Source organism: Strix uralensis, chromosome 4 (assembly GCF_047716275.1).
Source record: "Strix uralensis isolate ZFMK-TIS-50842 chromosome 4, bStrUra1, whole genome shotgun sequence".
Classification (NCBI taxonomy): domain Eukaryota; kingdom Metazoa; phylum Chordata; class Aves; order Strigiformes; family Strigidae; genus Strix; species Strix uralensis.
In genome coordinates this window covers 54,959,823-54,985,950 of record NC_133975.1, presented here as the reverse complement: position 1 = coordinate 54,985,950, position 26,128 = coordinate 54,959,823, and the positions used below count along the sequence as shown (strand labels likewise).

The following is a 26,128-nucleotide window of genomic DNA, read 5'->3' as shown; positions in this document are numbered from 1 at the left end:
ATGCTGCTTTATTGTTACACTTCAGCGTCACACACTGACTGTTATCCCAACTGCACTGATTCATAAGAAGTGGATAAGTCCCCAAAACTGTTCAAAGGCTGTGAAGATAAAAATATTGAAGTAAAATGAGTGAAATTTTCCTACCAAATTTTGGGCAGCTTTTGGGCAGCTATAAAAATAGCCAAAGTTCTTCAGCCACCTTTAGAGGTCGTAAATGGAGATGGGAGTTTTCAGACAAAATTTGGTTGCTATAGCTCTCCTAATTGTAGGTTTTCTTCTTCTTTTTTTTTTTTCTCAATTCATTATGTCATTCAAGTCTGCACAGCTATTAGGTAATGCCACAGTTGCAGATATTATTGACTGCCACCATTATTCAATTTATATTATATGTTCAATTTTGCAATTTTTGTTCCATTTTCTTCTTTCCCTTACCGCAGGTATAACATGGCTCTCAATCTGATTTTTCATATCATATTCTCAGTTGCTCACAATCTTTTGAAGGTGTTTTGTATCTATAAGTCACTAGGAAACGGTCAAGCTATACAGCTTTTGAACATATTTCTGTAAAGATAGAATTTAATCTCATTTTTTGTGTGAACAGAACTAGGTTGTGAAACTTAACTGGTATTTCTGTCAACGTATAGGTCTACATCATACCTCAGTCACTGCAGGGGACTTTTTGTCTCCTAAGTCATACTGAGGTAGTGAAGAAAAGGGGCTACATCTTATTTGATTGAAGGGATAAATCTCAATTATTCTAGTTCTTTCTGCCCTAATAAATGATAGTAAATCTCCCAGAACTGTATCATTTGACACTGACAGTCATATTCTCCCACCTAGGTCCTATGTGATATCTCCCTTGTTTTGTACAACAGTTAGACATACATTGGCCCACTTTGGACAGCTGAAGAATTGGCATTATCTTTTACCCAAATAAATCACAGGTAATAAGTAATAACATTTCTCTTTATCCTTTTTACCTTATCCACTATTTCTGTGGCATGGCCTGAAAGCTTTTCTGTGGGAATGAGGAACTATGCATAGCTTTTGCTTCTTCTCTTCAAATGAGTCATTGTTAATTACTGGATCAGTTTTGCTGGTCTAGAGCAAGATGGCAGCAATGGGCCAAGTGTAGTACAAGGACATTGGGCAAGAAAACTTCAGTTCAGATGGGATAAATAGGACAATTTATTGATGTGATGGATGGTCAGTGGTCTGCAAAAAAGAGCCTTAGGGTGGCATTCACAAGTAGTTCACCTCCTTTTTACTCCATTCATTGTGCTTCACCTTTTCAGTTCTCTCCCTGGAATTAATATATTCATTGCCCAAATTTACAGTTTTGAAAAGTATGGATAGTCCTGCATAGCATCTGGCACTACCTTATGTATACACCTGAAATAGTAGGGTTCTATAAATAATAACCTATGCTGCTACCTCAGCATGTCAGTTCATTTAATGAGACACATGTGACAGTCCCACATGCTTTACAGAGCGTGTCTAGAAGGAACATCTTCTTGTCAGCACAGCAAAAATATCTGCGTCTTCCAGCAATGTGAGTCTGCTCCAGCCTGGCACTATTTCAAAGGCTGGGACCCAGGAAAAGATTGTGTTTCTAAACAAAACACACCTGAAACAGTCACTTCCTTTGAGGTTCTGTTGAGCTGTGTTGTGCTGTCACATCAAGCTGCTGACAAAACTTGTTACATCAGATAATGTCTGATATGACCGAAAAACCACCTTACACAACATGCTAACAGGACTGGATTATGTGCCTTTTTTCTTTTTTTTTTTTTTTCCCAAAAAGAGAATGTTCTATCTTTAAGACGGATGTGTGCTCACTTATCTAACATTCATTTATCTATAAAACACTGACTCAGTAGTCACATATTCTCAAGGATGCTGGGCTTTGGTTTTGTTTATTTATCCTTTCATTCTGAGCATTTAGTTTTGTTTCATTTTCTTTCTTCTTTTTAAAGCCTTTATTAAGTAGCAGTATCAAAAATCTGTGGCTGAAAGATGACAAATCCTCTGAGAATGTACCAGATGGGTATTGTGGGGTATTTGCAGCATCAGGCTGACAGAGTATCTCTTCCTGGATGCACTGCAAGTGGGACTCGAGGCTGGCACTCATATTCTGTGGGGTTTTTTTAAAGTTGAGGAAGAACCATGACAGGTACTTAATTCCACTTTTTGCACAACACAGACCAAAGCACCTTTAATATTTGCATGTCCAAAAGTTTGAGTTAACTTTTCCAGATATTAATGCATGTTAAAGTCTCCAAAATATAGGGCAACCCATCCATACAATCTGTGTATCTCCCATGTTCACTTAAAACTGTTAGGCATTTCATTCCCAGCTTAATTTCCCCATTGCCAACGTCACACATAAAAAAGGTGTGGGCATCTTTTCGTTCTTCTTCTGGTACTTAAGACTTCAGTGTTTATAGTTTAAATGTGCTTTGTGTGCAGCCGTTGAGGCATAGAAATCAATTTTATTTTTTTTTTAGTGGAAACAGAGATGCTAGGAATGAAGTAATTACAGCAGTTGGAGGCTTTATGAAAAATCCCTAAATCATGAGACTTGCATTAAAGGTGAAAAAAAATAATGTCAATTAAAATCACTGAAATTTATGTAGCTTCTGTTCCCATCCACTGGCAATATCTTTGCAATATATTCTTTTATTAGCTTTAAGAAGTGTCTGGTGTCCTATTTTTTTCCCTCATAAGTATTTGTAAAGCTGACTAGATCAATCTGTAATATTCTCATGGACAAACTAATTAAATCAAGGATCTCTGATTTCTAGACTTGTCACTTAACTGATGTTAAGCAATAGCTTCATTCAGAATCACTGCAAATCTCTTGCGTGTGTGCAATTGCCTCAGTGGTCCCAGGAAGAACAAGAACTAATGCAATCACAACCAAACTGCATAGGCACAGCAAGTCTAACACATCCTGGCTGCCCTCACCTGGCTCAGGTCACTTGGGCAGGTAGATTTTAGAGAAACTCTTCACGTGATCTGGCAACATCAAGTACAGCCCAACAAGTATCCCATTTTGTGATTCATCTGTTATGGTGTTCACCACAAGCAGCCTAGCTTCTCTCTTTCTGAGTGAGCCGTCACTTACTATAAAGCAAGCACACTTTTAATGAAACTCAGCACAGTACATTCAGTAGTTTCATCAGTCTTTCATGTAATGCATTAGTCTTTCATGTAATCCATTAGGTTCAGTTGAGCTTATCATACCAGGTGTCTCTCCTAACATGTTATTTTTAATTTTTCTTCTTATTGCATAGGATTCTAGTATCAGTGTAAAAGCAGTCCTTCAGTGTGGGGTAAAATTTCTCTGCACTTCAAAATTCTGTTGCAACAGTGAGTAAATCATGCAATCATTTTGTGCCTCAGGTATTCATCTGTTAGATGGTAATACTTTTGCTGCTACGGGATGGGAGGGAGCATTGTGAGCATAAACCCATAAGTACTTGGAACGTAATGGGATATTGCAGTTAGAGATGCTAGGAAAGATCTTAGTAATAACAAATGGAGAATCCTTGCTGGAGATACAAAAGTTCTGAGGTATGAATTCAGATTTTAACAGGCCAATGCAAAACAGCTTTGAAAAGTAGCTTGTTTTTTGTTTCTTTGTGCTCTGCAAAACTGCACACAGAACAAGGAATAAAATGAATGGGTCATAGCGATATTGTGCACTTCATGTCTCTTTAGACACTGAGCTTGGGTGAAGTTGTTTAAGAGGGCAAGCTCAGCTCTACTCTCCTCAGCCTGTGTTAAAACTTTGAGGAAAGCACAGCTTTGTTGAAATTTTCAATGAATGTAAAGTTTCCTTACAAATTTTTTTCATGAGTTCAATCAATGGGTCAAACCACAAGATGGAGTTTGTGCAGTTTTTCAGTGAGACTTGTGCTTTGGTTGGATGCCAGCATTGTCAAATTCATTTAATGTTCTGTTATAAGAAGGATATTAACGTTCACACTTCCAATTCTAGGTTAACAATGGCAGACATTAAGAGAAATTAAAGTAAAATATACTGTGCTAGGAAAAATGAAATGAAAAGTTCTGGTTCAGAAGTTAGCCAGGATGGAATGCACCATGTTTGCAGGGAAGTGATATACGAGGTGGAGCCGAAATGTCCCAAATTTATTTTATTACTCCTTGGAACTGTCTTTGTTTAAAGTTTCTAATTTGTGCATAAATGTTTGTTTCAGAGAGAAAGAGAGAAGAGGGGAAATGATGTGATGGGTTTAATTATATTTAAGAGAATACAGAGATCAAAGCCAAAGAGATAAAAGCTGCAACTACTGTATGGGCTGGAAATCTCTTCTTAGACACTCTTACGTATAGTGCTTCAGAGGCAGCCGCCCTGAATTCAGGACAGAGTCGCAGCTGAAATGGAAATCCTCTATTACAGTGTTTTATGACCTGCATTGGCTGCTGTTGGCGAGCCCTGTACTTACGCAGGCACCAAAATGTCTGGGAGCATTCACGAGAAAACAGTAAACCAAACAGTGCCGCCTAGGTCAGCGGCTCTGAAATAGCCCCCCACGGGCTGTATTGCTGTGAACTGTTTGCAGAGATGGCAGTTGAGTGTGGGCCAAGAAAAATCAATCTTGTATCAACAGATGTAATCAGAACCCCTGTGGTGCTAATGACTCTGTCACAGTTTTCATTAGCTGGGAATGCTTTAGCTTTGGGAGGAATGGGTTTCCCCCCCACTACTTCCTTTTATTGGTGCTGTATGATCTATTACCAAACCAAAGTTATCAAACTGCTGCATCTCCTTTCTGAAAGCCAATACTTAATAAAGGGAGTGAAGCCAAAGCAAGACGCTGCCAATATTTTAAGCAAAGGTCCATCTCTACAAGTTTTGCTTCTGTTGGTTTGCCCTAAACCCACTGATTCTATGCTCTTCTTTCCTCAAAGCATTGCTGCTGTTTTTGCCTTCTTCAGAGAAAAAAAACCAGAAGCCCTACACTGCTCCCTGGGAAGCCACTCACCCCTCTGTCCCTGCCACCTCTGGCACCCTGATCCTCTAGACCCCGTGTTCCTCCACCTCAAGTTTGTAATGGAAGTTTCTTCTCTTCTTGAAGAAGTTGCACGGTAAGATGTCTGTTGCCTCTGCTACTAAGACCTATGGTAAAAAGAAAAAAGGCATTAGGTTGCCTTGGGTTTGGGGGCACTTGGTTGAATGGAAAGAGCAAGTATTTTTCTTGGGGGGTAGTAGTCAGGTACTCAGTGTGATCCTTTTGCTTTTTCAGGGAGTGGTATCTGTTGTTGGTGCATGTAAATAAGTAAAACTGCTGTGAGAAACAAGGCAGTGTTCAATGTTGCTGAAGGACTGTTGGAAGTAACTCACCTCTGAGCACCTCTCCAGGCTCGCTCTTTTCTCCTCCGCCATCTTTCAGACACAGGGATGTTCAACTGGGGTAGCCACTTATCTGCACATCTGAAAAGACCCATCAAGAGAATGAAACAGAAATGCTCATAATTCTCTTAGTTCAGTCACAAACTTGTAGAAGTCTTCACAAGGGGTGCATGTATTTTTTCCTGGTGTTTTTTATATATACGTATATTGTAAATATGCATACCTGGTAAATGCTATCACATCCATACCATTCATGCAGTCACTTGAAATCTATACACCAAGACTGAATGTCTTTTTCACACAGCAGGTTATACTCAACAGGAGTAATGGTATTACTGCAGAAGTTATTCTTCATAGCTTACTAGGCACTGGGGGCTTGTAACTAGCCTTTTTAAAAGTCCTGGATGCTTCTGGGAATTATTTGCATGTGTGGGCAGTGAGAAGAGGGTGTCAGAGCCACACGGAGTGCACAGGTACAGCAGCTCATGTAAACTGCCACATCAAGGCTACTGCACATAGGCCTATTGATCTGTTATTACAGATTAGACCAGCTCATCTGAAGCATAATGAAACTGCATTATATTGAAGGGTAATCTTGCAAACACATCCGTAGCAGTGCCAGTGGAGTCTGTGTCAGAATCCACTGCTTGCCTGCTCATGTAGCGATAAACCGAGTTTGTTGCAAATCGGCCAGGGAAAACTCTGGGTAGACTAGATGACCATAGATGTTCTGATCTTGCACTCTTTTCACATAGGAGAGAGTGATTTAATGGGTAGAAATTTGGGTCAAAGTTTGCCCAACTCTCCCCCAAATTTGGTGCTCATCCAGAACATTCTACGTTGCTTCTCAAAGGCATTTTTCCCCTATTTGTGTTTATGCCCAGGGGAACTATCTAATCATTTGAGCATAGATAACTGGGCAGGAAAAAAGGGATCAATCTTTGTGATATTTTTAGTAGTACTTATTTACTGCAGTCATCCTAAAGGTAGGCTGTTATATGGCATATCAATACCACTGGTTGTGAAGAATGTGAAGGTGCGTGAAAATGAAAGCTCTAGGAGTTTTATGAAGTAGAACTGATAGGGATCACTTCCAGTATCAGACAAGAACATTTTTTACACATGATATTGGAAAACATTGAATAGAACTTCAGAAACTTGAGGTACTTTTAATGTAACTTTTCCAGACACTATTAGATAAAAAGCTGTGTGTGCACACTCTGAGTGGCAAAATATATACTGCAAACATATTGTAGATAAAAAGTGTGTGTGTGAACAAAAGCAGTATATCATACCACTTTGTTTTCACAAGGAGACTGTCCACATTTTTATAAGACGGTTTGGGTTTTTTTGATTACTTGTATCTAATCAAATGAAAAAAGCAGGTAGTCTTTTGAATAGCGTAGGGCACACTTTATACACACAGAATATACTTTCCTATGTACACAAAGTTCATACACATTGGATAACTTCTGCAGCTCCGACTTTACATAGCAATGTTACTAAAGCCGTTAGACACGGCTTAAAACTTCAAACCAACATTTTAGCATCTCTGAAGCCCACACAATATTTCTTAAAGCTGTGTGAAAAAACACATTTTCACAGTCCCTTTGGGGTTAACCTTCTGTAATCAATACAAGCTTTTTCCCTGCCTCTCCACTCACTGACAGCATCAAGAAGGCTAAGGCTTTGGCTTTGTGTCAAATTTAGGAAAGAAATCCTTTTTTTCAGAAGGTGTCAGGAGGTAAAATGATATTTCCAAGTTCTTTCCAATGCCAAAAATTCCGTTTCTCATGTACCTTACTGGCCATAGCGTGGGTGATAAGAGAAAGCCTGGAGTGTGGGGCTTCAGAGCAAGTGCCAGCAGAAGGCTCCATGGGACTGCCTGGGCTCAGCATTTGTCATTCCCAAGTCCACCGGGGCATATAGTCCAGTATTAAATCTAAAGCCCTTAAACCTCCTTAAGACTGCCCAGCTGTTTTGCAGGCACAGTCTCAAAGACTTAAAAGTCATGGTGTACAATTGGGATTTTATAGCAAAAACGAGATCCAAGCCAAGCCTTCGGTGGCTTGAATGCACGGATATGCTACAGGAGATTTCTAAGAAGCAACAAATGCTGCAGAAAATTCTCCTGAATACAAGTAGATAGGAATTAGATCTGTGCATCATTGCATACCTTTTCACCTCTATTATAAGAAATCCATTAATCATATTTCCTAAAAACAAAGAGAGCACATAGATTTATATTTCCTCATAAAGGCAAGAACTTCTGAAATAAGGTATCACTGCCACAATCCATCTACTGACAGTGGGAAAATTTCTAGTAAACATTTTTATTTTATTGTATCCTTACAATCTACATAATGGCGCCCTACTCCTAAATGTTTAAAATACATACTCCAAAAGAGCTGAACAAATGAATGTCTGGAAATATTGCAAATACTTTTTTTTTTTTTTCCTAAAACAATGGTGTAAAAAATGGTATTATCTATTTAAGAAAATGGCTTTAGTCCAATGGCATTTCTCACAGAAATTGTTCCAACAAAAAGTTTCCAGCCACTGCAAAGGAATAGGTGAATGCTTAAAGAAAAGAAAGGGCAAGTCCTCCAATTAACCAGTGGAATTACAGCTAAAGCAAGAAAACCTTTGTTTAAATAGATGCTGTCACAGCAAAAGATCATTAACTATAAACCACAGGAACTTTTTGTTTGCAGCTTTCTGTTAGATTATACATATGTGGTTGTGCATACAGCTATATTCTCTGATTTCATGCCAGAGGCAATAATGTATGTTCAGGGTTGGCCAGAACTGGTGCTAGTGAAGGGGATAGTGCGGGGGGGCGGGGAAGGCAATGCCAGCTTTAGGACTAAATCAAAAAAAGTACTGTTTTCAAGTATGAAAAAAATGATGCATGATTTTCACAAGAGAATTAAATGCTAATACAACATCAGATCATCATCTTTATGCAGATTGGGAGGTGCAGATGGCTTTTCACCCATCTTTACAGCATTCTGGTTCAATTGTAGCAATATTTTGCATTCTTGGCTAGACAGGGTAACATAATGGCATGCAGAAATACTTCAGATTTCATTATTATTAAGAATAGTTTATTAACTTATATTATGAGTGAACTAACTCATACACTTCAAACAGTATACAAGTTCTTACTGCAATGGGGTAGCTTCACCGTGTCTCTGTTTTAACATGTCTATCCTTCACTGTGCTGTGCAGGGATACCCATTGCATAGACAAAAGTACAATTCCCTGGTGATCAATGAGGGTGTAAAGGTTGATGTAGTCTCTTCTAAGCAAAAGCCCCAGTACAACATCATGGATCATGTATCTTAAATTTTGTTATTGGGAATAATCACTTCTGGTTCTGGTAGTGTGCAAGCAGGGCTGCTGCTTTATGTTGATAGCTCTGCTGCCTGCTCTACTTGATCCTGGACTATGAAGTTTTGAGATAGTAACCACACACAAGTTCTCCCAGGGATAACACCCATGTGCTAATAAACAGTGTAAATAATAACTGTGCTACTTGGTGACTTTCTAGTAATGAAATTAATGCCACTTTAACAAAGAAAAAGACAAAATCAGCATGCAGTGCAAAGATTTCCCAGGGGAATGAGCTTTATGCTGCGTGTTCTGCTGGATCTTTGAGAAACTATGCAAAGCGCCCCTGGTAAATCCTGACAAGCTTATATAGGTTTTCAGGTGGTCTCTTTCTCTGATAAGGAAGCCAATAGTTATCACAGTCCTGACAGGGGTATAACACAGAAGAAAAAGATTCTTTGCTGTACCTAAAGACCTTCAGATACGAAACGTTTTCAGAATTAACTGAAAAATGAAGTCTGGCAGCAAGCACATTATTTGCGGCTTTTTCAGTCATTGGGACCTCTTGAGTAGATGCTTAGAGCATCTGAGCAGCTTTAGGAATATGTATTACTTAAGATAGAGGGTAGCCACCACAGGTTACTGAATAGTCATATAGAATCATAGAATGGTTTGAGTTAGAAGGGACCTTAAAGATCATCTAGCTCCAACTCCCCTGCCATGGGCAGGGACACCTTCCACAATAATACTGTTTTGTTTTAAAATACAGGTGTTTTTATAATGTGAACCTGTTCTTTGGTCATACATTTAGAACTGCTGTTGGACTAGGAATGCCACATTGACTACAAAGGGATTCACTTTTGCTGCAGGAGAAGACTTTACTGGTGTAGCCATTCCCAATGTTTTCCAGTCTCTGTTACAGAGCGGTGTAAGGTGAATCATGACCGTAAGGACAGTATGTGTTCAGGGCATTGCAACACTGTGCTGCATCCTGAGTGCACTGTAGGTAAGTTGAACATCTGTCTTAAGTCACTAGCAAATTATCTGAGTCTCCATGATCAGGCTGTCATGGGTTTAATGAAATCCCTAAATTTTCTCTGTATGATCGTGGGAAAGCATTACCATTACAAACATACAGAACAGATTCACAGATTTATTTGTGAGTGTCAGAATTTTCTTTTTTCTTTAGAGAGCCAATCTTTGGCAGTCTTAACATTCTCCACGGTTTAATTTTTAAAGCAAATCTTTCTATAGTTCTCCTGCTGTAGCTGTAACAATTCAAAGTAGTGATTAAATAGATATCTCCTGCTGGCTAAGACTCCTCTGTAATACGTTCTGGGACTGAATGCCATTCTATTTTTAAATATTAGGCAATTACATGGCAATAAGTTAAAGCTGATGTTTCCTTGAAAAATGTTTTATTTCTTTAGTCATATTTAAAGCAATAATGTTGAAAGACTGAATCACTACTTGCTCAAAAATTTCTGTAGGAATACTTGCAATTGTTGGTACACCCAGTTATCTCATTAGCAGTCAGATAACAGTTGCAGATGAAGAGGAGGCACCAGAGCTGCAGTTGTAAGAAAAAATATTAGTTATAAGAACATGTCATAAAGTAATCCTTAAAAGTGCTGAAAATTCAGGAAATGTCTAGTCATACATGACCTAGAAGTATCAGCCATGTTATAAATGTATATAACTTTGGATAATAGGAAGGGAGATGAGTATTGAGTTAGCACTAACATTCAGGGGTCCCTTCACTTCTCCTAGTGCTGTTGATGTGGCATCTTGGCAGGTTAGCACTGATGAGAAGTAGTAGGCTTCTTATTTCATGTCCCAGCTTTGCTATAATAAGAAAATGTATCTGTGTGCATGGTTTTGTACATAAAAATATATAAATATAAATATATATAAAACAATTAACCCCCTGGAAGAGATGATGATTGAATTAGAGTGTTTTTCTCTCACAGTGTTACCCAAGTTGGTTTGGTAGCAATGCTGAAATTTCTTTGAGCTCATCATTAGCCCTCCTCATCTGACATTCCCTGCAATTAACCCCTGTGCCCTGAGACAGAGCCTCACAGTGGGTGACACAGAGACATCACCACCAGCCCTAAAGCTACTTCTGCCAAGGACTTTGGAGGTGGTGCCTGAGTCTGGACATCGTGGTGGTCAGGGCTCAGGATGCTGGCTCTGTTGTTAACCTGCAGCACAACCTTTCAGCCAGGCAGTTCAGCTCCCGGAACTGCCCCTGCTTTTCACACCTGCATCTGCCTTTCCCATTTAGACAGTGGGTTTGCTCATGTTGCTGTACTGGCAGGTATGCCACTGTACTATACTACTGTACTTGCTTCCTTCCTTGTCAGGACCTGCAGCTGGTAATGTAATATGAAGGGAGAACTCATGACTCCCTTTTCTGAACTATGCTTTAATCTCCTGAATTATTTACATTTAGTTATACATCCGTAAATATGGGAACATCTTACAATACAATGCAATCAAGAAAGAAGCGTGAATTGTTCACTGACACCTGAAGCTCAGTTAATCTTTGCTCCATCAGACTGGGCTTCCAGCTAGTGCTGGTGAAGTTGGGCAGTTACCCATGCAGTTAGATAAGGAGAGGTATATTGTTCAATAATTCATTAAAAGCCTTTGCTTGTTAGTTTTACAACTTGGGAAGCAGGCATTTAAGGGAACTGCAACTAAATGTTTGTGAAGGACAACAAGTACTCTCCTCAAGTTTAGTTTGAATGTGGTGACAAGGTCTAGGGACAGTAAGGAGAGGGTTCTTTGTTGTCACAACAGCAACTTGAGCACTGTCAGAGAGAGCAGCAGATGTTCAGACGCCTCTGTTTACTGATGTGCATGGCAAAGCCTCATCCAGTCCTTTAAAATGGCTGCTGCAATGCTTCCAAATAAAGCACTGTCTAGGAAAACTATTCCTAATGTTTTGCCTTCCCAAGAACCTTACTTTGATTTATTATATTATATTTTGATTAATTTTATAAAAATTCACTGGCTTAAAGGCTGCTAAATAAGAGGATAATGGATAATGGGAAAATAATTGTTTACTTCACCTGATTGCCATGAAGGGAAATGAACTGAACACACAGACTATGAAGCACCTGAAATACAGATTCTGAGTTTTCAGCTTATGCCCATTAATGCCAATAGCAAGTGAAGGCTCAAAACCAGCTCTGGGGCAGCAGTGCTGATATAAATTACCTCATTTTAGTAAAGAGCACAAGTAATAAAAGTTATTCACAGTTACTGTGTTGTTTCGTTAGTGAGCCTTCTATCCAGCTAACAATTCTTCATTTATTTTCTGCTTTCAATTATCTTGTTAACATGCGGTTTTCTTTTTTTCGTAGATATTCCTGTCTTCCTTAGCCAGGCTATTTGTACTTTTTTAAGGTCTCCCACTGCTCAATGCTTATATTATTCCTCATAAACCTCTTAAAACAGAGTGCCCTTTTCTGTTTGGATTTAACAGGGTTGAATGTCAATTACACTTTTTCCTCTGTTTCATAAATACATCTCATTTTATTGAAGGTTCCTGGCAACACAGAGAAACCCAAGACAAAGTCCTTGATCAATGTTGCATTCTTCAGATGCAGATTTTGCTTGCTTGGTTAACTGTGATGAGTTTGCCCTTCTAAACCATCACTGTCTACCTTAATGCACAAATAGGAAAGATTAAAACAAAGTAAAGTAACATAAGATGAAGCAAAAATGCTTTCCTGACCATATGAAAACTAGCAACATTTCCAGATTTTAGCACTGATGACCACAAGTATTTGGGTTTGTGCAGTTTTACTGCACTGTGGGAAAAACTGCCTACTCAAACCCTGTGCACTTAAATGATCCATGATTAAGCCTACCTTAAACATTTGCATCATGATTAAGGTATTAAAGGTATGAACAGCCACAAAGATATGGCTGCTCTTACGTTTTTTATGTTTTTACTGACTTTGAATTTGATTGTCTTTTAGGGCATCGGAAACCCTTAATGGGCATGTTTTTGCCACCATGTATGTTCTCAGCAAAATCACATAAATGCATAAGTAGGCCCAGATGGGTACGTAATCATCCATGATCATCCAGAACATCTTCCTGATACTCAAACCCATTGCAAATAATAGAAGGCAGAGCAGTGGTTCATAACAGTAGCAAACTACAACCTGGCACCAAAGAAGTACGGGGTGCTTTGCTTAAAAGAGAAACAGAACACGCCCTTTTGTCCAGTTTGTCCTCTGAACTCGTCATGTGCAATTTCTCCCTGGAGGTGAGGGAACAAAATGTTTGTTCTTTGACAGAATTTGTTTGCCTTTTGCTGAGTGGTTTGAGGATAGCTAATAGTTTGCAAATGTCTGGGATCTAGGTTTTATGAGTGACAACTAATTTTCTGGAGCAGCCTTCTAGTAAAGAGAGAAGAAATCTAAGACATCTAACCAATGTTAAAATGATTCTTGATGCATTTATGCATGCTACATATATTTAATTGTGCAGTAGGGACCTGGATTCAACCAGCAAATCACTGAGTTCTGTATTGGAATGGTTTCATTTCCCTTAAATTTTGTATATTTTCATTGTTTTCTGTGCGTTGCTTTTTGACAGGAAGTAGAAGGAGAAACATAAGGAGCTACAGGCTAAGTCATTATCAATTACATCTTCAAATTAAACTTGGGATACCTGAAAGTTTGGGGACATTTACTGATACAGGAATATAGCTAAATCTCAGCACCTAAAGCTCCCAGGAAAAAGCTATTCTCAGAACCTTACCGTAAGCCATATCCTTGAGATTTGCATCTCTTTCAAAGAAGATTCATATGACATTTGGAATACCTTTTACGCTTTTGGAGTATTATCTGACATGAGTGTTGGAATGAGCTGAAAAATAGGAGTCACAAATCTTCTCCCAGCCCTTGCACTGGCTTGCTGTGTGACCTTGAGCAAGTGGCTCGGGCAAACACTTTAGGAGCTCTCTCTGATCTTGTGTTCTTTGACTGTTGTTTGTTTGCTTGTTTATCTAGACAATCTTCTTTTCAGGTATATGTTAGGAAAGGAAGGGAAAAGGAAACCATTGGTGTTTAACACCATTAGCAGCCCAACTGCATGGGACCCCCACTAGCATTATTTAAAAATGCTGCATTAAACCCTGTGCCTCAGTAATGCCATCTGTAAAAGGGGGAAAATAATGTGGATAATAAACTGGTCATGGTTTGCAAATAAAAAAATATCACTGCACAAAAGCAAAATATTATTTTATTTTAGGGTTTCTGACTGCTGTGCATAACTCAGGGAATCTTCACATTTTCATGAATGACAAATCTATCTTCTGCTTTGCCTCCTACAGAAGGGAAAACTTTGGCATGCTCAAATATGCCTTAAAGGCAATGCTGCCTTTGGGATCTCACATTAACATAATGATAAATGTGCTGTGTATTGCTTGAAAATGCTATGCGCCAACGTGTCAGAATATGTTTCCCCTGCACACCTCTTGATTAGCATCTTATTTACATATTGGCAGGAAAAGGATTCTGAGAAAGACCTACAAAATAATGTTTTAATATGGTCTCCTCTAAGGCCAAAGTACTAGTTCCAAAGCAGTTATCTGCTGGCATGTCTTTTAGAGGTAGTGGGGATGAGATACATGTTTTGAAGTACTGAATCCATGTGTGTTTCAGCAAATAGTAGTAGTGGTGATACATTTTCCCACCTTATACTAGTGTTGAATTTACTGTATAATTCAGACTCAATGCATACCTTGGACAAAACCACTTCCTCCCATTCCCTTATCTGTCACAGGACAAAGTATCTAAATTTAGTGGAATTTATCATTGGTTTCATCCTTTTTGGCTGCCAAGCACTATGAAAATGTGGAATAAAATAGTGGAAGTTTCTCACATCACTAGCAATTTGGTTTTGCTTAAGTCATAGTATATTGATTATTCTTTGTTTTGTTTTTGTTTTTTTTTAAAAAAAATTAATTTCTACAGTTTATTTCATTATCCTGCATTTCCAGCATCTTACACTATTCAGAAGCTCCATGTTCTAGATATCTATTTTAGCAGTGGCAAGCATGAGAATATATATGCAGTAAAAAAACCCACTGAAATTATAGTTGCTATTCCTTCCATATAAATTAAAGATACTGTTGACATTGTAATTTATACTTGTGCAGTGCTTATAAATCCTTGTTATTAGAAACCCTTCAGGCTAGGCACTGTATGAGTGCATCACAAAAACACTCTATCCTATTGAATTGAGTCAAAATAAATTTCAAGATACAACATACAGATAATATAAACAGGTAGGAACCTGCAAAGAATGCATGGCCAAAATGATGACAAGAATCATGCCACAGACTACACAATTTTGTAGCATCATGGAAAAATAAGTGTATATTTTCACATCTGAGGTTAGATGTAAAAGAAGTTAATGAGTAGCCTTAGGTAAGAGAGATGTTATTTTTATTTTCAGGAAGATGCTGCCCAAGTAAGACATTCTTTATCAAAACCTGTGAAAAGAATGCTATAGCACTTGAGATGTGAAGTGATCAGAGCAGATGATTCCATTAGACATTTAGAGAAGCAAAAAAGATTGTATCTTTGAGGTGCTATCATGGTTTAGGGACAAAAAAATCCTAAACCCTTCTCTGAAGCAGACATAGCCTGGATGCTGTGCATGGAGATGCCAGAGTGGAAGAGAGCATGGGAGGCAGGAGGGAGGTATCAGTCACCATCTTCTGGAAAGGGCATAGCAGAGCTTGAAGAAAAAGATTAGATATTCCAGTTTGTTCTTTCTGAGTTTAAGATGAAAACTAGAAAAAAGTGGGGTCAGAGGGACAAACTAAAATTGCAGTTTAGAGGAAAGACATCTCAAGAACAGAGGTACAGGTCTCTAAACCATTAGAATAGAGTTGCTAGATTAATTCGCATTTTCATTGACTTTTACAAATGGCTCTGAGCAAAGAGTTGGTTCAGGCTATGATAAATATTATTATTTTGAATGTTACAATATAATGCACAGTAAACTAATATCCCCTCAAGCAATGAATGTAAATACAGTTGTTGATATTATATTTCTGGAGGTTATGTTATTTTAATCAGCTCTGGAGAGGACTATCTCTGGGAAATGCCTCTCTGATGTTGAATGTTACTGGCTCCTACTGGCGACCGTGATGTCTGAAACAAGAATAGTTCAGTTCAGAAAATCTGGAAAGCTGCCAGATCCAGCTGAACTCAGTGGATCAAATTCTGCTGTTTTTACACATGAGCAGCTGTGTTGACTTCATTAGGGTCTCATGTGTATAACAGAATACTTTCTTCTAATATGATTATATCGGGAAACTGGGATTCAGCTGTATCTAATTTATTATTGCATTAGGTATCAGTGTGCCCCCATCATACCTGTCAATAACATCTTAAAATAAAAAAAAAAGTAATAACGCCTGGAAAGAAAATAATTTTAGTAGACAGCTGATGGCTTTGGAAAATGAAATAGATTAAACTCACAAAAGAAGTGAAAAACTGATAAAAATGTCAAAGCAAAGAGCCAGGACCAGACAGTGAGGCTTAACATCTCTACTGCCCTCTCACTGATGGCCTGACTTAACAGCACGCTGAAGAATTTAAAATGCAGTAATAGCTGAAACAGGGTCATTACAGACTGCAGGTAGGACTTTTTAAGCACAAGTTGAGCACTGTCCTCAGTCCTTGATGTCTTAGCTTTGACTTTTAGTAGGTGCACAGGTGGGCCAACCCTGGTATTTCTGAAACGACTCTCAGAAGCTGAAGCTGGGGTGTATGTTTCCAGTCACGGACATGTGTTTTCTACCTCGTGTTGTGCTTCTGTAATTTTCATGCAAGCTTACTCTAGACAGCCAGTCTACATAGATGGACTCTCATCTTGTATCATTAACAGGGCTGAGAACTCAACTTCAAGGAGTTCTTGCAAGAGCTGTTTTAAATTGGTTATTGTGCTGTTCAGAGGCTCTAGTTACACAGCACTCATTAGTGACAACTGAGGCACTGAATAAAGCAGACCTGTCAGACATTCTGCCTTTGAAAAGACAGATAAATTAGTCTGGGCAGAGTGCCACGCTAGTCTGGTTATATTACTTGCAGTACTTGAACTAGCTCAGAGAGAGCTAGCATGGGTATCCCTTCACAAGAGGATAGTGTGCTGTCCAGATGTCCCCCATGCAGACAAACAGTTAATAACGTTTTGAATTGACTTTGCTTGCTCTGCTTCAGTTAAATCATTCTGGTAACTCCAAATAATAGGCTAAAAGTGGCAGTGTTTGTTTTTTTTTTTTTTATGGTGGCTGTGTTCTGAGGGAGGCCAGTGATGCTAACCTACTGCAGTGCAAATGGTGGGTGGCCTTTAACCTTTCCATCTGGCACTGCTATTACTCAGTCAGGTTCCTCCTGAGGTGCTGTCTGTTGTTTGTCTTCTGGCCCTGCGGGCTAGCGCAAGTGCAGTGCTGTCTCAAGGGAGAGCGGGCTGGGGGCTGTGGACCCAACCTGTGTCAGCTAATGCAGAGTGTGACATTGAGGGAAGAGAAGAAAGGGCAGAGTTGTCTTGCTGCTCTCACTGTGCCAGACTCCAGCTGGATTCCAGAAAGGGGCCATACAGTTGGGTTGATGTAAAAGTCATTAGATGTATTTACTCATCTTTCCAATGATACTGTATCTCCAGAAATGTTATAAAATGTTAGCAACAGGTTAGTCACAGATTTATAATTTGACCAGAAAGTGTATATATTCATTCACCCAGACAACTCTAAGATAACCCAGTGAAGTACGTACTGGAAATACAGTTTCTCAGAAATCATTTCCCCTTCCCACCTATACTTTATTATATATTTTTCTCTGCTTCTACACCAAGATACAATAAAAACATTTCACAGTAATATCTTTCTCTTCCCACTCTGCCGCCCCCGCCCCCCCCCCCCCCCAAATGTAAGTGAAAGAAGAATCGGAGAGAAGGACAGACTGGCTAGCAACTAGTAACTTCAGTATGGGCCAGTGGTTTGGATCAGCACATTTGCACCAAGGCAGATAAATAAAAGCTATTTTATACAGGGCAGAACATCCCCATAAGTAGAAACCTGTCCCCTTCACAGAGAGCATTCAGACAGGAGGATGGCCTTGAAAGCTTAAGCTCAATCAAGTAGTAAGATAATTTAAAATTGGTTTCCCATTTCCCAAGGAAATACTTGTCCTGTGCACCTGTTTGGGTTGGATGAGGTCAAATTTGGGGCACACTGATCAGTTGTCATTTTCTGACAATAATTAGCATGTTAGGAAGTACCTCAGTGAAGCTATAAGAAACATGATAGAATATCATCCAGCAACCTTTTGCTCTTGATATACATGTATAAGATTCATGGTACTGGAGAAATAAATGAAGTATAGGTAAAATTGACATTAGCCCTCCGTAGCTTCCTGGATCTCTGGTCAACCTGGCCCTTATCAAACTATGTTTAAGGCATAAATTTGATTTTGCTGATAATCAGTGAAGTAAGTCTAGGGGCTTCTGGTAAACACTGATGTAACAGAATAAAAACAAGTTCTGTCATATTTAAGCATTCTGGTTGTTTAGTTTGGAGCTACAGCTGGGGGGGAATTTTAGGAACCTGGGAAATTTTCCTCAGAAGTCCTTGACCAAGTGCTCATGTGGCTGCTCTGTGTGGATAGGGAGGAAGGGTGTTAGAGAATACCTGCGGGGTTACTGCCACCTCTCACAACAATATTCACCCAGGAAGGAGCCAGAATTTAACTCTCAGCTAAAGCGGACTTTTTGTACCACGCCTAATGGCTCAGTGGGGACTTGCAAGACTCTTACCAAATGCTGCTAAGTAAAATTTTCCACTTCAGCAACTTATTCAACCAGAGGGAATTCTGTCTGCAGTACAATTGAAAGTATTCTTGCTCAGAAAATAGAAATCATTGATTACCCTGCATTTGTGAAGGCATTGTTCTTCATCCTGCCCAATGGTCTGTGCTCTGAATATTCCTTCATGATTACTACTGAATAAGTCAGTGTTGCAAAAGCATCAAGCAGGGAATGCATTATTATTATAACCATTCTGTCAGATGTAGTTGTTGGCACAAAGGCTGGGTAAAAACAACTAAGACTCCCCATTAAAATGATACCATGTGCATCGATCTAGAATTTGGGGGGTTCACTAGTTAGCTTTTAAAGTACTCTTTAATAATCAATACTCTCCTGTTTATGAGTAATGTGTATAAAGAAAAAAACCTTAGTGGAGGGGAAAAAAAATCACCAGGGCAGCTTGGTAAAAACACTTGACAATACATCTCTGAAAGGAAAAAAAGCAACCCTTTGTTTCAGAACAAACTAATGAGATACATTTGTTCATCACACTCCAGTGCAAGCATTCAATAATCAAATATTCCCTCACCACTGTGCTGATCCTTCCTCCCTTTCAGAAAATCCTGCCATGTTTTAGTTTCAGTGGACAGCATGATCCCAAAATGCAGGAGTCCCTCCAGCGCTTGGTCCTACTCTGTTCCCTCATCCTGCTATAGGTATGTCAGGTAGTTGAGTCCCATTATACTTTACTCTGCTTAACTTCCACGCTGTGAAGTTATCTGCAACAGCTCTTTCTGGGAAATTATCAGTCAATATCACCTCACACAATGAAGTTCAGCATAGTATTCCTGTTATTTGTATTGCCATAGTTCTTTCAAGACCCAGAAAGGATCCAACATCATGTTGCATTTGGTACTCCACGAATATCCCTTGAGCATTTCCACCACTACAGAATGAGCACCTGTCTATCATTTGGTTAGTGACAGAGAAGATTTTAAGTTCACATATGTTAAAATGGCTCCTAAAGCATCATTGAGAATTTCTGAGTAGAAAGCTTTGGTCAACAAAGAAGTTTTTCCTATCACTAAAATCCCCATGGCCACCAAAAGCTGAGTAGCTCTTCATCTCTATTTATCTGACACTGTGCATAAATAGTTCATGCAGCTAAAGCAGCTGTGACCATTTCTTGCTCTCTTCACCTTAGAAAGGAGCAAACAACTTCTTACCTTCTCAGATGCCTATGTTATTATTTATATTGCATTACAGCCACACCTAGACCTTCAGATCAGTAAGGCACTGTTGGCCAAAGATCTATGCAAACACTGGCAAAAATCCAATGCCCACCCTGAAAAGCCTATATCCTAGGACATGTGACATGCAGAAGGAGGGCAGAGAAGGCTGAAGTCAAATTTATTATACATCTTATACTCACAACTTTTCTGCTCATTATAAATCCACAGAAAAAGTGTTGAAACTCCCCATCTGTGCCTTAAGATATTAGACAGGGCCTGAGGATGCATCCGGAAGATGAGATTGCAGTGAGAACTGCAGAGACATTGCAGGCTGGAGGAGCTGTGAGAGGCATGAATGGTCAGGAGCTGTGTGTATGAGATGCTTGGAGGAGGGAGCTTGTGTCAAGTGGAAGCCAAAGGGCCCTCCTGCAGCATAGGGCTTGATGGGGAGCCAGCACTGCTTGCAGCCTTGGGCACTGCAGGGTGGTGGGGGCCAAGCCACAGGCCCCTCTCCAGTTGCTGCAGGCCTGCTAGCTCTTGGCATCATGTCCAAAACAGTACCATCTTAAAGGCTGTGCTGGAGGGTTTTAGTCAAGACCAATGTCTCCAGCAGCTATGAAGTGTGGCTGGTGATTGCAGTTGTCCTCTGCATTCAGAATATTCCTGGCAGACTTTATAGACAATATGGAGGCAGATGTGGCCTGGAAAATGTCCTGGTTTAACCAGGATAGGGTTAAGTTTCCCCAGCAGAGGGGGGGAGCTCTAGCCGGGTTATTCAGATACCATGCGGACATCACATCCTAGAGGTCACATTTTTCGCGGTGCACTCGTGGTTTTGTACATTGTGCTTCTCACTGCTGTATTTGGTAGCTATTTTGCTCTGTTCATTGCTATCACTATTACTGTTATTGTTATTGTTGTTGTTTGTTGTGTTGCTATTGCACTGTTGTATTAAACCTTTCCTTATTTCAGTCTTGGGGCTTTGTATTTCACTCCCTTTGTGGGGGAGGGGCAGCGGCCGCGTGGTCTCAGACCCCGGCAGGGGCTAAACCACCACAAAAGGCTCAGCCTTCCTCAAAATATTCAGATAAGAATTCAGATTTGAAGAATTTATCCAAAAGGAAGCCTCAGAGCTCCTGTGGCTAGCCTCTGCCCAATAATATATTTTTTCCAGTTTGTCTTCAGATAACGTGTTGTTCTTACAGAAAGGATTTCAGCACAAAGACAAAAGTGATCCACATATCACAGTCTGATACTCTCCCTTCTGAAAGGGAGGAGGATATCTAAGGTACATAGCAAAAATAATGCTAGCACTGCAATTCAGTCTAAGATGTGGTCACACATTTAACAATAGATAGTTTAGCAAGTGCATGAAATTACAGATGTACCTGTTAAGTTTGTACAGTAATTGGCAGAATCACAGATTCACAGAATCACAGAATCATCAAGGTTGGAAAAGACCTTGAAGATCATCCAGTCCAACCATTGACCTAACACTGACAGTTCCCAACTACACCATATCCCTCAGCGCTATGTCGACTCTACTCTTAAACACCTCCAGGGATGGGGACTCCACCACCTCCCTGGGCAGCCCATTCCAACGCCTAACAACCCGTTCTGTAAAGAAATACTTCCTAATATCCAGTCTAAACCTTCCCTGGCGCAACTTGAGGCCATTACCTCTTGTCCTATCGCTTGTTACTTGGTTAAAGAGACTCATCCCCAGCACTCTGCAACCTCCTCTCAGGTAGTTGTAGAGGGCGATGAGGTCTCCCCTCAGCCTCCTCTTCTCCAGACTAAACAACCCCAGTTCCCTCAGCCGCTCCTCGTACGACATGTGCTCCAGACCCTTCACCAGCTTCGTTGCCCTTCTCTGGACACGCTCGAGTAATTCAATGTCCTTTTTGTAGTGAGGGGCCTAAAACTGAACACAGTCATCGAGGTGCGGCCTCACCAGTGCCGAGTACAGGGGTAAGATCACTTCCCTGTCCCTGCTGGCCACACTACTGCTGACAAAAGCCAGGATGCCATTGGCCTTCTTGGCCACCTGGGCACACTGCTGGCTCATGTTCAGCCGGCTGTCAATCAACACCCCCAGGTCCCTCTCTGACTGGCAGCTCTCCAGCCACTCCTCCCCAAGCCTGTAAGAAGCTGCACTGAATGAGATAGAACAAAACACAGGCTAAGAGTTTTAAAAGTCTTAATGTACAAGGATCCCATTTCATGCCATTTTTATGCTGGTGTTACATATTATGCTGGATGGTGTTGTATGTTATGCTGGATTCCATGCAGTGTGTCTAAATGTTATCTACCCTATAACTTAATAGTTTCAAAAATGTTAGGCTAGACAAGGGCCTTTTAGTTTTCAATCTGTGTTCTCCCAATAATTCTCATTTTAACTCTTAGTAGCAAATACTTTCTGCCTCAGAGGAGCTGCAGCTATCTCTAAGTGGCAAAAATTGTAAGCTTTGTTGTAAATGAAGCGTGGGATACACTGTCAATACAAGCTGTCCAAAACATAATGAGAGCATTTAAATATTTTATGATTTTTTCCAGTGTTCTATCAGAGATTGAACACTGGAATGAGTCTTAAGTGAGACTAACTTACCAGATGAAGAGCATAATGAACGTCTTTCATAAAAATGAATATTTAAATAGTGTAGTTAGTTGTATTATAATTGTTCAACCTCAATATAGTCATGATGTTTCACTATTCTTTTCTCCAGTATAATTCTAATCTAAATATTATACATATAAACTGTAATGAATAGGAATCCATCAGGCATGGAATAATGTCTTAGAACTGCAACTGTTTGGTTGGCTAGGATGGTTAATCCAGCCTCATTCTGTGGCTACTGAATGTATATATATAATGTGTTTTACTATAATTTAATATAATACAATAACATATATGTCTTTTAATCCAAAATCCAGAGAAATCAGTAGTAGAACTCCTACTGCCTCCAGTGGAGATTAGCTCTTATGTCCTCACGTCATTTTAAAAGAATGCTGACTCTTTTGAGAGTTTAATATTGTTCTTAGCTTACCTTGGTTGAATATTTTAACATAGACAAGATTTTGCACGCTAAATCAACAGAGCAGCTTAAACCACTCTCAAAACTGTTGACCCAAACTTACCAAGAGGAAAATATTAGTAGGCTGCTCCAGCTTGGACCTGCACCTACATGTTCCTTCAGGCACCTGCACCATTTCACTAAAGAAAAAAAACGTTTAATGGACATTCACTGAAGGTGGCCATGCAGGTCCATACACTCACACTTTTAACAAAAAACCTGTTGCAAACAACAGAAATACTGCTATAAATTTCAGTGAGGCTCAACTGGAGAACTAAATCAGTATGTAAGGTCATCTGGGAACATCTAGAAGCAAATTTAATTACCAAATATTTATTTTTAAGTATCAGCTACATGCCCATTCAGCACAAATTTTGCAGTCTTCTGAAGTATCTTTGAGGACCATCTTGTTTCAACATTTTTTGCAGTTGTAGGTCAAACTTGGTGCTAAAATGAGAAGACAGCTCTGAAATCTGTGTCTGTGCACGTTAGGTGTGAACCTTCCCTGCATGTACAAAGGATACCAATACAGGATATCTTTCTGTTCGGTGTGGATGGCCAAATGAGTGGGAATAGAGGGACTATGCTAAGAAACTCTTTTTCTGACCACCAGAAAAAATACAATGGCACAGCACCTTTGGGCTCCTCCAACTCCTATCTCCTCAGATGGGAACAACGAGCACCATTAATACTGTTGAATGTATCATGAGATTTAACATTCTGAGCACAGAAATACACTGGACACTATATTTGTCCACTGTTAGTCAGCGAGATTATTGAGGGAGAGAGGGATGAAGAAAGCAGAATGGGGTTATTTTTTGATGAAGGTGGTGTTTCAGCTTCTTTTCATTCATGTGGAATAACCTAAGCAAGTTTTTGGAAGGAAGGCAGAGCAGGATTTTGCTGGTTTGGAGCTAGCTGATTTTTAACCAATTCTACTGCACTTGATGCACATTCACTAGAAGTATGCTGCATATCTTTGAAACCTCTCTTATATTTGCCTCTACATTTTCAAGATTTCTATGTAATTTAAAGGATTACAATCTTGTTCTGGGTTAGCACATGAATTTCTTGCATGGTGAACATAGTAGTAGATGGGGAGAGGAACACACCAGTGGAACATTTAAATTAACTGAAACACATGTGAAAATATGTAAGCCAGTTAGTTAAGACAAAAAAAAAAATCCCCTAAATCTATCAGTTTAGGCTTTTCTTAGAAATTTTTTTTTGCAATGAAATCTCTGCAAGCACTAATCCCTAGTACATAGCATTTTATTTCATTTAATTGATTTTTGTTTACTGTAGTCAAGTTGATAAAAGATTGAAAATCATCTATTTTACATGTGTAAATACCTGAAGAATCCTCTTTAATATGCACACCAATTAGCTTATTAACAAATTCAGACTACAAAATCACACTTTGAGATGTGATTCCAGCTATTTGCATAACAACTAATCACCTCAATTCATGTACCAAAAGAAGGGGCAAGATTATTAGCACATCTGTCTACATTTATAGCACTCCTACTGCCATGTTTATGTGTTGTTTGGTTTGGTTATTCATGACTGAAGAATAGAGCAGTGCCATTGCTGTAGCATGGCATCAGAGAAATCAGCAAAATCTAGGTCTCACTAGAATGTTTTCTATTTTTATCTCTTAATTAATGCTTTGCCGAGGCTCTTCCTATGTTGGCAATGGTGTTGCATTGAACGAGGCAGCACCATAAAACCTGCAGACCCCTACAAGGCAAGAGTAATGTTTCATAAAGTCATCCTTATGAAATATTCTTTGGCTTCTCCATAAATTTTATGATGTGCTCCTGCAAAGCGTTCAGAGCCTTTTAGCTCCCCGTGGCTCCAGCAAAGGGTGAGAATTTCTCAGCTCTTGGAAGGATTATGGTCATGTGGACCCTGCAGCCAGGAAACTCCTCTGCTTCACTAGTGCCTTTAATTGTCCCCAGACATAGTTTTTACCCTCTGCCATGAATACAGTCCCTTAAATGCACTTGACAGTGGGCAGTGTGAAAAGCTTTTTTTCCTCCCATGCATTAAAAGTGACTGAGTAACATAAGTGGAAGAAAGAAGCATTACCATGTGTTAACACTGAGGAGATACATAGCAAAAAGCAAAAGTGAATTTTGGGGCAGATTAAAAGAGATCTGTGATGAAGATAAGTGATGCCAAGAGAGAAGAGAGAGGTGGAAAGTTAAAGGACATAATAGAATTTCCTTAAAAACAGTCAAAGGAAACTGAAGTACATGACCAAAGGAGCTAACAGATGAGAAAAAAATTACCATCTACAAGCAGCCAGGGGACATTAAACAGGCACCCACAGAACTCTCTATAGGTAGGATGAAACCTAGCATGAATGAAGGATAGCTGTAGCAATTATAAAATGAATTTATGATTGATTTATAAAGCTATATATATTCTTCCACTAGTAAAGCATTTGATTAGATCCTTACCTTGTGAAGGCAAATATACTCAATTTTAGCCAAGGACCGTCTTGCTCTACTTTCTCTTATTTTATCTATGGCAGATGTTGTTTCACATCTAGCTAACACTTCTGACAGCCTGAAAGCATGCTAAATAAATAAAATGGTTATTTATTTTTAGATATGATAATTACTTAGCTACTTGAGCAGATCACGTTAGAAGTCACTGGATAGTAGAAACAAGTCCTTATTGGATTCAGATTTAACACTGCAAATCTGATTCTTTCACCTGAATTCTTACAGGATGTAATTTTAGACTTGAAATAACTGCTTTTACTTCCCCAAGTCCTTCAGCTCATGTTTTACTGAATTGTTCTTACTGTCTGATCATATTAACAATAAGTTTAATAACCACCCTTTTCATCTATAGTAATAAAGTTGTATTTTCACATCAAATTATTTTATTCCATGGAATAATGAGGATTTTAAATTCATTATGTAACTGGGTCTTCATTTTTATTTACTGTTTCTACATGTTTTATTTTTATAGATATTTGGACTTCTTATATTGAATCAAATCCTCAACAAATGTAAACTGCTATGGGTCCAAGGAAGCTATGGGTCTGGTGCATCTACTTATTTCTGTGTTTCACCATAACTGACTTCACAAGTGTACATCAGCTGACACACAAACACAAAAACAAATGCTTCCTATGCTTTTACAGTGTAAGGCTGATGTGCTTTTACAGAATCATTCTCAAGAATTACACACATGTAGCTGTGGCTGTTCCTTTTTTTTCCTTTGGATTTTGAATTTACGCAGAATCCAAC

General features: G+C 39.3%; 1 long non-coding RNA gene across 1 annotated transcript in view; it reads right to left on the bottom strand.

The window, feature by feature from the left end:
• The window catches only part of LOC141942151 (uncharacterized), a 102,481-nt gene that overhangs the window by 38,779 nt on the left and 37,574 nt on the right, over nucleotides 1–26,128 (bottom strand). The window contains exon 2 of the long non-coding RNA XR_012628541.1: nucleotides 5,372–5,461. This is a non-coding gene — a long non-coding RNA (uncharacterized LOC141942151). The remainder of the gene's footprint in view (nucleotides 1–5,371; nucleotides 5,462–26,128) is intronic.